This window comes from Oncorhynchus nerka, linkage group LG5 (genome assembly GCF_034236695.1).
Source record: "Oncorhynchus nerka isolate Pitt River linkage group LG5, Oner_Uvic_2.0, whole genome shotgun sequence".
Classification (NCBI taxonomy): Eukaryota; Metazoa; Chordata; class Actinopteri; order Salmoniformes; family Salmonidae; genus Oncorhynchus; species Oncorhynchus nerka.
Window position 1 is genome coordinate 903,299 of NC_088400.1, and position 15,157 is coordinate 918,455.

General features: G+C 42.3%; 1 pseudogene; it reads left to right on the forward strand.

Moving 5' to 3' along the window:
• LOC115126339 (cyclic nucleotide-gated cation channel-like) overlaps positions 1 to 8,632 on the forward strand; it is a 45,412-nt pseudogene extending 36,780 nt beyond the window's left edge.
• Positions 8,633 to 15,157: the final 6,525 nt, after the last annotated feature.

Consider the following 15,157-nt stretch of genomic DNA (forward strand, 5'->3'; position numbering starts at 1 on the left):
TGCTGAATGTCCGTCCGTCCCCAGGACCCACATAATGTTATCAGGTATACCCTGAATGCCCCCCAGGACCCACATAATGTTATCAGGTAATTATGTTCGATGGTTTCAGGTATATGCTGAATGTCCGTCCGTCCCCAGGACCCACATAATGTTATCAGGTATATGCTGAATGTCCGTCCGTCCCCCAGGACCCACATAATGGTTTCAGGTAAATGCTGAATGTCCCCCCAGGACCCACATAATGTTATCAGGTATATGCTGAATGTCCCCCTCCCCAGGACCCACATAATGGTTTCAGGTATATGCTGAATGTCCGTCCGTCCCCAGGACCCACATAATGGTTATCAGGTAAATGCTGAATGTCCGTCCTCCCCAGGACCCACATAATGTTTCAGGTATATGCTGAATGCCCCCCTCCCCCCAGGACCCACATAATGGTTTCAGGTAAATGCTGAATGTCCGTCCGTCCCCAGGACCCACATAATGTTTCAGGTATACCCTGAATGTCCCCACATAATGTCCGTCCCCCAGGACCCACATAATGGTTTCAGGTATATGCTGAATGTCCCCCCCCAGGACCCACATAATGTTATCAGGTATATGCTGAATGCCCCCCCCCAGGACCCACATAATGGTTATCAGGTATATGCTGAATGTCCGTCCGTCCCCAGGACCCACATAATGTTATCAGGTATACCCTGAATGCCCCCCCCAGGACCCACATAATGGTTTCAGGTATATGCTGAATGTCCGTCCGTCCCCAGGACCCACATAATGTTATCAGGTATATGCTGAATGCCCCCCCCCCAGGACCCACATAATGGTTATGCTGAATGTCCGTAGGACCCACATAATGTTATCAGGTATACCCTGAATGGCCCCCCCCCACATAATGGTTTCAGGTATATGCTGAATGTCCCCACATAATGTTATCAGGTATATGCAATGTCCCCCCAGGACCCACATAATGTTATCAGGTATATGCTGAATGTCCCCCCCCCAGGACCCACATAATGTTATCAGGTATATGCTGAATGCCCCCCCAGTCCACATAATGTTATCAGGTATATGCTCCCCAGGACCCACATAATGTTATCAGGTATACCCTGAATGCCCCCCAGGACCCACATAATGTTATCAGGTATATTATGGGGTAATGTTATCAGGTATATGCTGAATGTCCCCGTCCCCAGGACCCACATAATGTTTCAGGTAAATGCTGAATGTCCGTCCGTCCCCAGGACCCACATAATGGTTTCAGGTATATGCTGAATGTCCCCCCCAGGACCCACATAATGTTATCAGGTATATGCTGAATGTCCCCCCCAGGACCCACATAATGTTATCAGGTATATGCTGAATGTCCGTCCGTCCCCAGGACCCACATAATGTTATCAGGTAAATGCTGAATGCCCCTCCCCAGGACCCACATAATGTTATCAGGTATATGCTGAATGTACCCCCCCAGGACCCACATAATGTTATCAGGTATACCCTGAATGCCCCCCAGGACCCACATAATGTTATCAGGTATATTATGTGGGTCGATGTCATGGTTTCAGGTATATGCTGAATGTCCGTCCGTCCCCCAGGACCCACATAATGTTATCAGGTATATGCTGAATGTCCGTCCGTCCCCCAGGACCCACATAATGGTTTCAGGTAAATGCTGAATGTCCCCCTCCCCAGGACCCACATAATGGTTTCAGGTATATGCTGAATGTCCCCCTCCCCAGGACCCACATAATGGTTTCAGGTATATGCTGAATGTCCGTCCGTCCCCCAGGACCCACATAATGGTTTCAGGTAAATGCTGAATGTCCCCCTCCCCAGGACCCACATAATGTTATCAGGTATATGCTGAATGCCCCCCCACCCCCCAGGACCCACATAATGGTTTCAGGTAAATGCTGAATGTCCGTCCGTCCCCAGGACCCACATAATGTTATCAGGTATACCCTGAATGCCCCCCAGGACCCACATAATGTTATCAGGTATATGCTGAATGTCCGTCCGTCCCCAGGACCCACATAATGTTATCAGGTATATGCTGAATGCCCCCCACCCCAGGACCCACATAATGGTTTCAGGTAAATGCTGAATGTCCGTCCGTCCCCAGGACCCACATAATGTTATCAGGTATACCCTGAATGGCCCCCAGGACCCACATAATGGTTTCAGGTATATGCTGAATGTCTCCCCCAGGACCCACATAATGTTATCAGGTATATGCTGAATGTCCCCCCAGGACCCACATAATGGTTTCAGGTAAATGCTGAATGTCCGTCCCCCCACATAGGGGTGCAGGACCCACATAGGGGTACAGGAGGTGGGCTTGTTGCCTTTGGACCAACTTAATTATATGTATGATATCATAAATTATCGTACCCCAGGTTATATGAAAAACCACATTGACATGGTCCATAACCAACACAATACCAGATCTAGTGTTATGTCTTGTAAAATCCCAAGAGTGAACACTACAGCGAGGAGCAGTTTTTTCTATACAGGCATTTGTCTATGGAATAGCTTCCTCTTGGAGATCAAGCAAAGATAAAGTAGAAATAGCTTTAAAAAGCAGGCAAAGGTTTTCATTTGGACGAGGTTGTCTCAGTAAGAGAAACCACTCCACTGCCCCTTGGTGCCCCTACTCCTGGTCAGGTGTATTCATATGAATGATAGGTATGATGGGCAATTATAGATGGTTTTTTTAAGGTCGAAATGTGAAATGAATATGGTTGATTTTTAAGGTTAGGGACAATTACAGCGAATAGTGACACTTTTAAACATGTGGATATAAATTAATGTATTTATGTTTATTTCTAATTTAGTCTTTTAATCATTATATGCGTTATTGTTTTTACCATCGACGACCACTTTGGAAACAATCGTGTTAATGAATACATTCAAGTGATATCCTCTGGGTCCACATTGTATATTTGGTCATATGTCTGTTACTCAAAATTAATATTATTAAAATCAATATCCTAGATCCTCTGTATTCCCTAGATAGTGCTCTGTATTCCCTAGATAGTGCTCTGTATTCCCTAGATAGTGCTCTGTATTCCCTAGATAGTACACCTTATTCCCCAGATAGTACACCTTATTCCCTAGATAGTACACCTTATTCCCCAGATAGTACACCTTATTCCCTAGATAGTACACCTTATTCCCTAGATAGTACACCTTATTCCCCAGATAGTACACCTTATTCCCCAGATAGTACACCTTATTCCCTAGATAGTGCTCTGTATTCCCTAGATAGTACACCTTATTCCCTAGACAGTACACCTTATTCCCTAGATAGTACACCTTATTCCCCAGATAGTACACCTTATTCCCTAGATAGTACACCTTATTCCCCAGATAGTACACCTTATTCCCTAGATAGTGCTCTGTATTCCCTAGATAGTACACCTTATTCCCTAGATAGTGCTCTGTATTCCCCAGATAGTACACCTTATTCCCTAGATAGTGCTCTGTATTCCCTAGATAGTGCTCTGTATTCCCTAGATAGTACACCTTATTCCCTAGATAGTGCTCTGTATTCCCTAGATAGTACACCTTATTCCCTAGATAGTGCTCTGTATTCCCTAGATAGTACACCTTATTCCCTAGATAGTGCTCTGTATTCCCTAGATAGTGCTCTGTCTTCCCCAGATAGTACACCTTATTCCCTAGATAGTGCTCTGTATTCCCCAGATAGTACACCTTATTCCCTAGATAGTGCTCTGTATTCCCTAGATAGTACACCTTATTCCCTAGATAGTGCTCTGTATTCCCTAGATAGTGCTCTGTATTCCCTAGATAGTACACCTTATTCCCTAGATAGTACACCTTATTCCCTAGATAGTGCTCTGTATTCCCTAGATAGTGCTCTGTATTCCCTAGATAGTACACCTTATTCCCTAGATAGTGCTCTGTATTCCCTAGATAGTACACCTTATTCCCCAGATAGTACACCTTATTCCCTAGATAGTACACCTTATTCCCTAGATAGTGCTCTGTATTCCCTAGATAGTGCTCTGTATTCCCCAGATAGTACACCTTATTCCCTAGATAGTACACCTTATTCCCCAGATAGTACACCTTATTCCCTAGATAGTGCTCTGTATTCCCTAGATAGTACACCTTATTCCCTAGATAGTGCTCTGTATTCCCCAGATAGTACACCTTATTCCCTAGATAGTGCTCTGTATTCCCTAGATAGTGCTCTGTATTCCCTAGATAGTACACCTTATTCCCTAGATAGTGCTCTGTATTCCCTAGATAGTACACCTTATTCCCTAGATAGTGCTCTGTATTCCCTAGATAGTACACCTTATTCCCTAGATAGTGCTCTGTATTCCCTAGATAGTGCTCTGTCTTCCCCAGATAGTACACCTTATTCCCTAGATAGTGCTCTGTATTCCCCAGATAGTACACCTTATTCCCTAGATAGTGCTCTGTATTCCCTAGATAGTACACCTTATTCCCTAGATAGTGCTCTGTATTCCCTAGATAGTGCTCTGTATTCCCTAGATAGTACACCTTATTCCCTAGATAGTACACCTTATTCCCTAGATAGTGCTCTGTATTCCCTAGATAGTGCTCTGTATTCCCTAGATAGTGCTCTGTATTCCCTAGATAGTACACCTTATTCCCTAGATAGTGCTCTGTATTCCCTAGATAGTACACCTTATTCCCCAGATAGTACACCTTATTCCCTAGATAGTACACCTTATTCCCTAGATAGTGCTCTGTATTCCCTAGATAGTGCTCTGTATTCCCCAGATAGTACACCTTATTCCCTAGATAGTGCTCTGTATTCCCTAGATAGTACACCTTATTCCCTAGATAGTGCTCTGTATTCCCTAGATAGTGCTCTGTATTCCCTAGATAGTACACCTTATTCCCTAGATAGTGCTCTGTATTCCCTAGATAGTACACCTTATTCCCCAGATCAGATATACTCTTAGGAAAAAGTCTTCCAAAATGGTCCTTTTTGTTTCCAGGGAGAACCCTCTGTGGAAACTTTCACATATTGAGTGTCTTAATCCTAGAATAGTAACAAATTGGGTGTCTTAATCCTAGAATAGTAACATATTGGGTGTCTTAATCCTAGAATAGTAACATATTGGGTGTCTTAATCCTAGAATAGTAACAAATTGGGTGTCTTAATCCTAGAATATTAACATATTGGGTGTATTAATCCTAGAATATTAACATATTGGGTGTATTAATCCTAGAATAGTAACATATTGGGTGTATTAATCCTAGAATAGTAACATATTGGGTGTATTAATCCTAGAATATTAACATATTGGGTGTATTAATCCTAGAATATTAACATATTGGGTGTATTAATCCTAGAATAGTAACATATTGAGTGTCTTAATCCTAGAATAGTAACATATTGAGTGTCTTAATCCTAGAATAGTAACATATTGGGTGTCTTAATCCTAGAATAGTAACATATTGAGTGTATTAATCCTAGAATAGTAACATATTGAGTGTATTAATCCTAGAATAGTAACATATTGGGTGTATTAATCCTAGAATAGTAACATATTGGGTGTATTAATCCTAGAATAGTAACATATTGAGTGTATTAATCCTAGAATAGTAACATATTGAGTGTATAGTAACATATTGAGTGTATTAATCCTAGAATAGTAACATATTGAGTGTATTAATCCTAGAATAGTAACATATTGAGTGTCTTAATCCTAGAATAGTAACATATTGGGTGTATTAATCCTAGAATATTAACATATTGAGTGTATTAATCCTAGAATAGTAACATATTGAGTGTATTAATCCTAGAATAGTAACATATTGGGTGTATTAATCCTAGAATAGTAACATATTGAGTGTATTAATCCTAGAATAGTAACATATTGAGTGTATTAATCCTAGAATAGTAACATATTGAGTGTCTTAATCCTAGAATAGTAACATATTGGGTGTATTAATCCTAGAATATTAACATATTGAGTGTATTAATCCTAGAATAGTAACATATTGAGTGTCTTAATAGAATAGTAACAATATAGTAACATATTGAGTGTATTAATCCTAGAATAGTAACATATTGAGTGTATTAATCCTAGAATAGTAACATATTGAGTGTCTTAATCCTAGAATAGTAACATATTGGGTGTCTTAATCCTAGAATATTAACATATTGAGTGTATTAATCCTAGAATAGTAACATATTGAGTATGTTTATTTTAGGTGGGCGTGTTGATCTTCGCCAGCATCGTGGGGAACGTGGGAGCCATGATCTCCAATATGAACGCTACGCGGGCAGAGTTCCAGAGCCGCATCGACCAGGTCAAACACTACATGCAGTTCAGACACGTCAGCCGTGACCTGGAGCACCGTGTCATTCGCTGGTTCGACTACCTCTGGACCAATCAGAAGGCGGTAGACGAACAGGAAGTTCTGAAGAGCCTGCCCAATAAACTGAGGGCTGAGATCGCTATCAATGTGCACCTGGAAACTTTAAAGAAGGTAGAACACACACATGCACAGACACACACGCACACACACCCACAAACACATACTCGCACACACTTGTTGTCCCATCTCCTCGCCTCCCTCGCTTTCTCTCTCCCCGTCTCTCGAGGTGTGCAACTTCCATGACTGTGAGGAAGTAGAGTTGGTATTGAAGCTGTTTCTGCTTCTCTCTTTCTCTCTCTCTCTCTCTCTCTCTCTCTCTCTCTCTCTCTCTCTCTCTCTCTCTCTCTGCCTCTCTCACGGCCTCTCCCTCGGACTGCCTGCCTGCCTCTCTCTCTCCTCCTCTCTCTTCTCCTCCTCTCTCTCTCGGTTCCCCCCTCTCCCCCACTCCTCTAGGTGCGTATCTTCCAGGACTGTGAAGCAGGCCTTGCTAGTAGAGTTGGTATTGAAGCTGCGTCCCCAGGTCTTCTCTCCAGGAGATTATATCTGTCGTAAAGGAGATATTGGGAAGGAGATGTACATTATTAAAGATGGCCGCTTGGCGGTGGTGGGAGATGATGGAGCTACTCAGCTGGCCATGCTCACTTCAGGAAGCTGCTTCGGGGAGATCAGGTAGGTGGGGGTGGGGGAGTGGGGGTGGGAGTGTGTTGCACGACTATGAGTGTTTCTGTCTAATTGTTGTTACATAAATACCATAATGTTTGTGTGTTTTCCTCTGTCAGCATCCTGAACATCCGGGGCAGTAAGATGGGAAACAGGAGAACAGCTAACATCCGTAGCCTTGGTTACTCTGACCTGTTCTGTCTGTCTAAGAGAGATCTGACCGAGGCACTCAGCGACTTCCCTCATGCTAGAACCCAGTTGGAGCAGAGGGGGCGGGATATCCTCAGGAAGGAGGGGCTACTGGATGAAGTGGGAGGAGATAGCCTGGGAGTGGAGGAAATGGAGGAGAAGGTGTGTGTTTGTTTGTTTGTAAGGAAGCACAACATGCTTAGCAAGATGATTGAGGTGGACACATTAAAGACCTATGTGTTTCCTGAATGGCCCCATAGGACTCTAACCTCAAGGAGTGCCCCCATAGGACTCTAACCTCAAGGAGTGCCCCCATAGCACTCTAACCTCAAGGAGTGCCCCCATAGGACTTTAGCCTCAAGGAGTGCCCCCATAGGACTTTAGCCTCAAGGAGTGCCCCCATAGAACTATATCCTCAAGGAATGTCCCCATAGAACTCTAGCCTCAAGGAGTGCCCCCATAGAACTCTATCCTCAAGGCGTGCCCCCATAAAACTCTAGCCTCAAGGAGTGCCCCCATAGAACTCTAGCCTCAAGGAATGCCCCCATAGGACTCTAACCTCAAGGAGTGCCCCCATAGGACTCTAGCCTCAAGGAATGCCCCCATAGGACTAGCCTCAAGGAATGCCCCCATAGAACTCAAACCTCAAGGAATGCCCCCATAGAACTCAAACCTCAAGGAATGCCCCCATAGAACTCAAACCTCAAGGAGTGCCCCCATAGGACTTTAGCCTCAAGGAGTGCCCCCATAGAACTCTATCCTCAAGGAATGTCCCCATAGCACTCTAACCTCAAGGAGTGCACTGCTAAGAGTATACGGAATACTAATTTTCCTCATGGGCCTCACATGGAAGAGTGTGTGAACCGAGTGTTTGAACTGGGTACAGAATTATAATTCTAATCATCATCATCTTAACTACTGTCCTCTTATAGGTGGAGAAGTTGGAGGCGTGTGTGGATCGTCTCCAGACGCGGTTGGCACGTTTACAAATGGAGTATGCCACCGCGCAGCAACGTCTGAAGCAGCGAATCACGGCTCTGGAACACAGCGTCGGCACCACGGTTACCGTCGGAAGCGGTTTCCTGTCCGACGCCGATGGCAATGAGAGTGGCGGTGACGACGGGGCACGCAGTGAGATCAACATCAGACTGTGACAACAACGCTGTATCGCCATAGAGACAGCTGGAAGAGCGTTTTGTCTTATTTGCTCTGTTTTATTTAGTTAGATTTAATATTTTGTGGCAGATTTGATATCTGTTGTTGTTGTTGTTGTTGTCTGTCAGCAGGGTGTCGCTGTGTTTAATGACGCTGAGTCTACCTGTAAGCTACTGTATGTTCAACAATGTAAAAACAAAACTGTCTCTTGAAAAACATGTTGAAAAAATTATTTCACCTTAAATTCCTGTTAATGACAACCCAAATAATTAACTTCCAATAGTTTTTTTTAACTTGATGGTTATTTTTTTTAAATACCAGGCGGTTGAGAAGTCAACAGGAAATAACAGAGCTCTCTACCAGGCAGTTGAGAAGTCAACAGGAAATAACAGAGCTCTCTACCAGGCAGTTGAGAAGTCAACAGGAAATAACAGAGCTCTCTCTATCAGGCGGTTGAGAAGTCAACAGGAAATAACAGAGCTCTCTACCAGGCGGTTGAGAAGTCAACAGGAAATAACAGAGCTCTCTACCAGGCGGTTGAGAAGTCAACAGGAAATAACAGAGCTCTCTACCAGGCGGTTGAGAAGTCAACAGGAAATAACAGAGCTCTCTCTACCAGGCGGTTGTGAAGTCAACAGGAAATAACAGAGCTCTCTACCAGGCGGTTGAGAAGTCAACAGGAAATAACAGAGCTCTCTACCAGGCGGTTGAGAAGTCAACAGGAAATAACAGAGCTCTCTACCAGGCGGTTGTGAAGTCAACAGGAAATAACAGAGCTCTCTACCAGGCAGTTGAGAAGTCAACAGGAAATAACAGAGCTCTCTACCAGGCAGTTGAGAAGTCAACAGGAAATAACAGAGCTCTCTCTATCAGGCGGTTGAGAAGTCAACAGGAAATAACAGAGCTCTCTACCAGGCGGTTGAGAAGTCAACAGGAAATAACAGAGCTCTCTACCAGGCGGTTGAGAAGTCAACAGGAAATAACAGAGCTCTCTCTACCAGGCGGTTGAGAAGTCAACAGGAAATAACAGAGCTCTCTCTACCAGGCGGTTGTGAAGTCAACAGGAAATAACAGAGCTCTCTACCAGGCGGTTGAGAAGTCAACAGGAAATAACAGAGCTCTCTACCAGGCGGTTGAGAAGTCAACAGGAAATAACAGAGCTCTCTACCAGGCGGTTGTGAAGTCAACAGGAAATAACAGAGCTCTCTACCAGGCGGTTGAGAAGTCAACAGGAAATAACAGAGCTCTCTACCAGGCGGTTGAGAAGTCAACAGGAAATAACAGAGCTCTCTACCAGGCGGTTGAGAAGTCAACAGGAAATAACAGAGCTCTCTACCAGGCGGTTGAGAAGTCAACAGGAAATAACAGAGCTCTCTCTACCAGGCGGTTGTGAAGTCAACAGGAAATAACAGAGCTCTCTCTACCAGGCGGTTGTGAAGTCAACAGGAAATAACAGAGCTCTCTCTACCAGGCGGTTGTGAAGTCAACAGGAAATAACAGAGCTCTCTACCAGGCAGTTGAGAAGTCAACAGGAAATAACAGAGCTCTCTACCAGGCGGTTGAGAAGTCAACAGGAAATAACAGAGCTCTCTCTATCAGGCAGTTGAGAAGTCAACAGGAAATAACAGAGCTCTCTACCAGGCAGTTGAGAAGTCAACAGGAAATAACAGAGCTCTCTACCAGGCGGTTGAGAAGTCAACAGGAAATAACAGAGCTCTCTACCAGGCGGTTGAGAAGTCAACAGGAAATAACAGAGCTCTCTACCAGGCGGTTGAGAAGTCAACAGGAAATAACAGAGCTCTCTCTATCAGGCGGTTGAGAAGTCAACAGGAAATAACAGAGCTCTCTACCAGGCAGTTGAGAAGTCAACAGGAAATAACAGAGCTCTCTACCAGGCAGTTGAGAAGTCAACAGGAAATAACAGAGCTGTGATACAGCCTGGATTTGAACCGGGGAATGTAGTGATGCCTTTTGCACTGAGATGCAGTGCCTTAGACCGCTGCTCCACATACATATCAGTACATACACACAACAAGTAGGTGATAGAGGAATTCTAAATTCCTATATGTTTTGTAGCCAAAACCAAATTCACACTCTATCTATTTCATAATAAGTTGTAAATTTATCATTTGCATGAAATAGATAGAGACCAGTCTTAAAAACAAGTTCAGCATTTATTCTTGATGAGTACTGACCCAAAATACAAAGAACATTTCATTTGAAAGAGAAGATCAAAATGACGTCATCAGTTCTCACACTTTCTCCGATCCACACAATAGCGCAGTGTCTTCAGGTCTGGAGATTGTCTTCTACACCCCTCATAAAACAAACATTCCAATCTGTCTAAAAGACATACTCTTCTCCACTAATGGAACATCAAGGAACATTTTTATCTGTCTAAAGAGATATAGTCTCCTTCTCCCTTAAACCCGCAAGGTACAGACAATTCATTCGTTTTACATTTTCAGTCCTAGTTTAACAAAAAAAAACAGACATTTCATACCACAACATAATAGTATTAAAAATAATGGTTCTAATTTAAATGTATACATAATTAATCATTTCAACTATAATTTCCTCCAACAGTAGGTCACATGGAGGAGAGTCGTGCCATGAGGGAAAGGGAAAGTGGGATACCTTGTCAGTTGTACAACTGAATGCATTCAACTGAAATGAGTTGTTGTTTTATTCGTTTTTGAAACCAGGTATGCTGCTCACTATATAAGAAGGGAGTCCCATGCACTCATGGCTCTGTATAATACTGTATGTTTCCTTGAATTTGTTCTGGACTTGGGGTCTGTGAAAAGTCCCCTGGTGGCATGTTTGCTGGGATAAGTGTGTGTGTCAGTGCTGTGTGGAAGCTGACTATGCAAACAATTTTGAATTTCCTTCACATGAATGTTTCTTATAAAAACAAGATGTGACACAGTCAGTCTTCCTCAACTCTTAGCCGAGAGAGACTGGCATGCACGGTGTTGATACAGTATAGCCATCTGATTACGATGAAGAGCAAGACGTGCAGCTCTATTCTGGATCAGCTGCAGCTTAACTAGGTATTTTATTGCAGCACTTGACCATATGACTGGACAATAATCAAGATAAGATAAAACTAGAGCCTGCAGAACTTGCTTTGTGTGGTGTCAAAAAAGCAAAGCATCTTTACAACCATTGAATCAATATATTTTGACCATGACGGTTTACAATTTAAGGTAATATCAAGTAATTTAGTCGCCTCAATTTGTTCAACAGCCACACCATTCATTACCAGATTCAGCTGAGGTCTAGAACTTAAAACCAGTTAGAGATAGGGGGCTGTATTTCCACTTTGGATGAATTGCATGCCCATAGTGAACTGCATCAAAATCTGTCCTAAATTGCTAATATATGCATATTAGTATTAATATTGGATAGAAAACACTCAGTTTCTAAAACCGTTTGAATTATGTCTGTGAGTATAACAGAACTCACAGGGCAGGCAATCTTCCAAACAAGTTTTGAAATCCTGAAAGTTGGGGCAACTTTGACGTCATCGCCCCCTCCCTTCCCAACAAGTTATAGATCTGGAAACACTTCCTACGTCTTCCACTAGATGTCCTCATTCAGTAGAAAGTGTAATGGAGCATTTGGTGTCGCAAAAGGATGCCATTTTGTTGAGGCGCGTTTGCCTTTGAGTGCTACGGCTGTTCCAATCAATGAATGATCCGGTTGGAATGCTATTGGATATATATGATTATAACATCCTGAAGATTGATTTTGCACTTAGTTTGACCAGTTTCTTCGACCTGTAATATGTCATTTGGAAGTTTTGATGCAAAGTTATCCTAGACCAGATGTCATTTTTGGGGCATTTGAGCTGAAAGTGATAGCAAATGCTGCTACTTGGACACTAGAATTGAACATTATGAAACAAAACGATTTATTGTTGAACTAGGACTCCTTGCACTACATTCTGATGAAAGATCATCAAAGGTAAGGGAATATTTATGTTGTAATTTTGTATTTCTGTTGACTCCAACATGGCGGAGAAATATTGCTACGTCTGAACGCCGTCTCAGATCATTGCAATGTTAGGCTTTTTCCGTAACGTTAAAAAAGAATGTGACACAGCGGTTGCATTAAGAACCAGTGTATCTTTAATCATATGTAGAACATGTATCTTTAGTCAAAGTTTATGATGAGTATTTCTGTTATCTGGCGTAGCTTTCTATAATTCCTCCGGGTATTTTGGAGGATTTTCTGAACATGGCGTCAATGTAAACCGAGATTTATGGATATAAAATGCATATTATCGAACAAAACATACATGTACTGTGTAACATGTCATCTGATGAAGATTTTCAAGAGGTTAGTGATTGATTTTTTTTTTTATCCTGGCTACGTTTTTCTTTGGTTTGGTGGTGGTCTAACATAAATATATGTTGTGTTTTCGCCGTAAAACATTAAAAGAATCTGACACGCTGGGTAGATGAACAAGGTGTTTATCTTTCATTTGAGGTATTGGACTTGTTAATGTGTGGAGGTTAAATATTTCTAAAGAATATTTTTGCATTCCCTGTGCCACCTTTTCAGCTGAACGGGGTGTGGAGTTCATGTAGGGGAACCCATCGCCTTAGGAATTATTTGTACCAAATACAATACTCTTAGTTTTACAGATGTTCAGGACCAGTTTATTACTGGCCACCCATTCCAAAACAGACCTCAACTCTTTGTTAAGGGTTTAAGTGACTTCATCTGCGGTTGCTGATGGTTGAATCATCAGTATACATAGACACACATGCTTTGTTTAATGCCAGTGTCAGGTCATTGGTAAAAAATAGAAAAGAGTAGAGGGCCTAGAGAGCTGCCCTGCGGTGCACCCCACTTTACATGTTTGACATTAGAGAAGCTTCCATTAAAGAAAACCCTCTGTTCTATTAGATAGCTCTCAATCCACGATATGGCAGAGGTTGAAAACGCTTTCTCATTATTGACCATAGGTTATAGTATATTGTCGACAATTCAATAATACTTTTCACCAAAATAAGTATATAAAAAATAAAAGTACCTTATTCTTAGTCTACCTTTTATTGACATATCAACCACTTGTTTGAGCACAGATGATTTTTTATCGATCTTTTTTATTTTTTAGTCTTTTAAATTGGTACTTTTTATTTTAATATTCATACTCTTCAAGGTCTCTACTAACAGGAATGGTTTTGCTAGCACAGACTGGAATATGTTCTGGGATTCTTCAAATGGCACTGAGCAGTACATCACATCAAGCACTGGCTTCATCAATAAGTGTGTCGACGACGTTGCACACACAGTGACTGTACGTACATACCCCAACCAGAAGCCATGGATTACAGGCAACATTCGCACTGAGCTAAATGGTAGAGCTGCCGCTTTCCGACAAACCATCAAACAGACAAAGCGTCAATATAAAACTAAGATCGAATCGTACAACACCGGCTCCTACTCTCGTCGGATGTGGCAGGGCAAACTATAACAGACTACAAAGGGAAGCACAAACGAGAGCTGCCCAGTGACATGAGCCTACCAGACGAGATAAATAACTTCTATGTTCGCTTCGAGGCAAGTAACACTGAAACATGCATGAGAGCATCAGCTGTTCCGGACGACTGTGTGATCCTGCTTACCGCAGCCAATGTGAGTAAGACCTTTAAACGGGTCAACATCCACACAGCCGCAGGGGCAGATGGACTACCAGGACGTGTACTCTGAGCATGAGCTGACCAACTGGCAAGTGTCTTCACTGACATTTTCAACCTCTCCCTGACTAAGTTTGTAATACCAACATCCTTCAAGTAGACCACCATAGTATTCTTGGGCACAGGGACTAAGGTAACCTGCCTAAATGACTACCGACCCATAGCCATGAAATGCTTTGAAAGGCTGGTCATGGCTCACATCAACACCATTATCCCAGAAACCCTAGACACGCCCCAACAGATCCACAGATGATGCATTCTCTATTGCACCCCACACTGCCCTTTCACACCTGAGAATGCTATTAATTGACTACAGCTCAGCGTTCAACACCATAGTGTCCTCAAAGCTCATCACTAAGCTAAGCTTATTATGGCTAGGGGTTCCGCTCGACAACATTCCGCTGAAAAGGCAGCGTGCGAAATTCAAAAATATTTTGGGGAAATATGCAACTTTCACACATTAACAAGTCCAATACACCAAATGAAAGATAAACTTTTTGTTAATCTCCCCATCTACTAATTTGGTACGGGTATACCAATAAATTGGAGGGATCCAATATAGTGAAACTTAATGAAGGTTATGTATGTAACCACGGTTATGAGCTATATGAATCACTCAAATCCTCTACAGTGCTAGAGGCGCCTCAATGATGTGGAGAACGTGTGTCGCTGCCATTGGGTCTATACATAGGGGCGGACCTAACCGTAACACAGGTGTACACGGGAGTAAATCGGTAAGTCCTCACGTCGGATGTATCCCCCCTCCGGGGAGTAACACAAATATATTGGAGTGGTCCATATAGCTCACATAACCTTGGTTACATACGTAACCTTTGTTTTACATCACTAAATAATGATGACCAATACAAATTAAACTGGTTTTATTTTACTAAATAATGATGACCAATACAAATTAAACTGGTTTTATTTTACTAAATAATGATGACCAATACAAATTAAACTGGTTTTATTTTACTAAATAATGATGACCAATACAAATTAAACTGGTTTTATTTTACTAAATAATGATGACCAATACAAATTAAACTGGTTTTATT